General features: G+C 37.6%; 1 non-coding gene across 1 annotated transcript; it reads left to right on the plus strand.

Moving 5' to 3' along the window:
* The first annotated feature begins 1,882 nt into the window (after positions 1-1,882).
* LOC131177058 (small nucleolar RNA R71) lies at positions 1,883-1,987 on the plus strand. Its single transcript, XR_009146778.1, has one exon. It is a non-coding gene; the product is annotated as a small nucleolar RNA R71 (small nucleolar RNA).
* Positions 1,988-2,747: the final 760 nt, after the last annotated feature.

Consider the following 2,747-nt stretch of genomic DNA (forward strand, 5'->3'; position numbering starts at 1 on the left):
ATCAACCATAGGCAATGGTGGATTTCCTTCCAAAATTGTAGCATATTCTGCAGCTTCCTCAATCTCATCCCCTTTTTTGATGTTATGAACCAAACAAGCTTCTAAGGGATCTTTAGGATGTTGCTTTTTAAGCACTTCTCTAACCTCTTCATCTATCACATCAACTCTCAAGCATGAGTTTGAATCATCTTTCTTTTTCATTGCTTGAAACAAATTAAATTCAACTTTCTCTTCCCCAACTTCTAATGTAAGTCTCCCATTTTTTACATCAATCACAGCTCCAGCAGTAGCAAGGAAAGGTCTACCAAGAATAATAGGAATGTGTACATCCTCCTCCATCTCCAATACCACAAAATCCACTGGTATGAAAAATTTTCCAACTTTCAGAGGAACATTCTCAACTATCCCAATTAGAAATTTAATAGACCTATCTGCTAACTGTAGTGATATGGTAGTAGACTTCATTTGTCCAATCTTCATTTTCTCATAGATAGACAATGGCATCAGACTAACACTGGCTCCAAGATTGCATAAAGCCTTATCTATACTGATATCCCCAATGTGACATGGTATGGAGAAACTTCCAGGATCCTTCAGTTTGGGTGGAAGCTTATTTTGCAAAATAGCCTTTGCTTTCTTAGTGAGAGCTACAGTCTCAAATTCCTCCAATTTCTTCTTGTTAGATAAAATTTCCTTCAAAAATTTGGCATATGAAGGCATTTGTGCTAAGGCATCAGTGAAAGGAATAGTCACATGCAAAGACTTCAATACCTCCAAAAACTTCCCAAATTGTTTATCCAATTTCGCTTTCTGAAACCTTTGTGGGAATGGTAAAGGTGGCATGTAGGCTTTAGGTGCAACATATTTAGGTTCTTCCTCTTTGCTCTCCCTCTCCTTACTTCCTTTTTCTTCCACTGAATTTTCTTTCTCAGCTCCAATTCTAACTTCAACTTGTTTGTTCATCTCCTTCTCTGCTTTTCTTTTCTTCAACTTCCTCTTCAATCTTTTTATCTCCATTCTTCAATATTTTCCACTTCTCAATGTAATAGCCTTGCAATGCTCCCTTGAATTTTCTAGTTTGGCTAGGAAGCTTCCCAAATGCTTTGTTACTTGAAGAGCTAGCTTGTTGAGCTATTTGATTCTCTAACATCTTGTTGTGTGTTGCCATTTGATCCACTTTAGATGCTAATTGAGAAATCATTTCTTATTGACTTTGATGGCTCACAAGTAGAGTTTCAATCATAGATTCCAATCTAGCTGTCTTGTCTAGTTGTGCTTGTTGTGGTAGAGGTGGAGCAGGTGCATTTTGAGGTTTAGAAATTCCAGGAGGGAGGCCTCTATTCTGTGAAAATTGATTTTGTTGATATCCGTAAGGTTCTTTGAAAATTCTGATTTTGCCCTTGTCTACCTCCCAAGAGAAATTGGGGTGGTTTCTCCATCTTTGGATCATAAGTCGCAGAAAATGGGTTACCACACGGCCTTTGATTGTAGTTCCCCACATAATCCACTTGCTCACTTGAAAAATCTTGATTAAGTGCGAGAAAAATCTGTTGCACAATTGACATTTGCGGCTCAACTTCTCTTGAATTACTAGAACCTCCGGTGAAGAATCTACTTTCATGCTCGACTTGTCCATCTTCCTTGTCAAAGCATCAAACTTAGCATTAATCATATTCATGGCATCAAGCTCAAACATACCGGTGGTTTCTTGATCTCATTCCTCTCACAACTCCATTGGTAGTTGTTATAAGCAATTTTATCAAGAGCGGAAAAAGCTTCATCTTGATTTCTCCATAAGGTCACCTCGGAAGATGCATCAATTGTACTTCTAATAGCTGGTGAAACTCCATTGTAAAATTGTTGAACAAGCATCCACTTAGGAATCCCATGATGTGGACATCTCCTTTGCAAATCCTTGTACCTCTCCCATGCTTCATACAAGCTCTCATCATCTCTAGGTTTAAAAGAAGTCACTCATTTCTCGGCTTAGTTGTCTTGCTTGTGGAAAATATTGAGCTAAAAATGCTTGAGAAAGTTCATCCCATGTTGTGATAGAACCCGGTGGCAAAGAATGTAACCACTCTCTAGCTCGGTCCTTCAGAGAAAAAGGAAATAATCTGAGCCGAATTGCATCATTAGAAACTCCATTTATCTTCAACATATCACTGATCTCAAGAAAGTGTGCTAGATGCACATGTGGACTTTCACTTGGATTTCCTCCAAATTGTGCTTGTTGTACCATTTGACAGAGTGCAGGCTTCAGTTCAAAATTATTGGCTTCTACTCTTGGTCTTGTGATACTTGGCATGAAATCTCCAATGTTAGGATAGGCATGATCCTTCACAGAGCGGTTGTTATTGTTATTGTTGTTGTTGTTAGCCATTTCTTCTTATAATTCCTCTTGCTCTTGTGCTCTTTCTTGTTGTTGTTGATCCTTAATTTCAGCTTTTCTCCTCTTAGATTCTGCTCTTAAAGCTTTTGCTGTCTTCTCTATTTCTGGGTCAAAGAATAAATTGATTTCCTCACTTTTTGTCCTTCTCATAAAATAAAGCACCTGAAAAACAAAAATAAACAAATTCTCAAAGTAAAATGGTAAAAAGAAATAAAATAAAATGCCCAAATTAACCAAACAAACAATTGTTTAATATCAAACAAAAAATCAAATCCCCGGCAACGGCGCCAAAAACTTGATGTGACTTATCCGCAAGTATATGGGTCGTCTCAAGTAATAAAGTGATGAATCAAGT

Source organism: Hevea brasiliensis, unplaced genomic scaffold (assembly GCF_030052815.1).
Source record: "Hevea brasiliensis isolate MT/VB/25A 57/8 unplaced genomic scaffold, ASM3005281v1 Scaf315, whole genome shotgun sequence".
Taxonomy (NCBI): domain Eukaryota; kingdom Viridiplantae; phylum Streptophyta; class Magnoliopsida; order Malpighiales; family Euphorbiaceae; genus Hevea; species Hevea brasiliensis.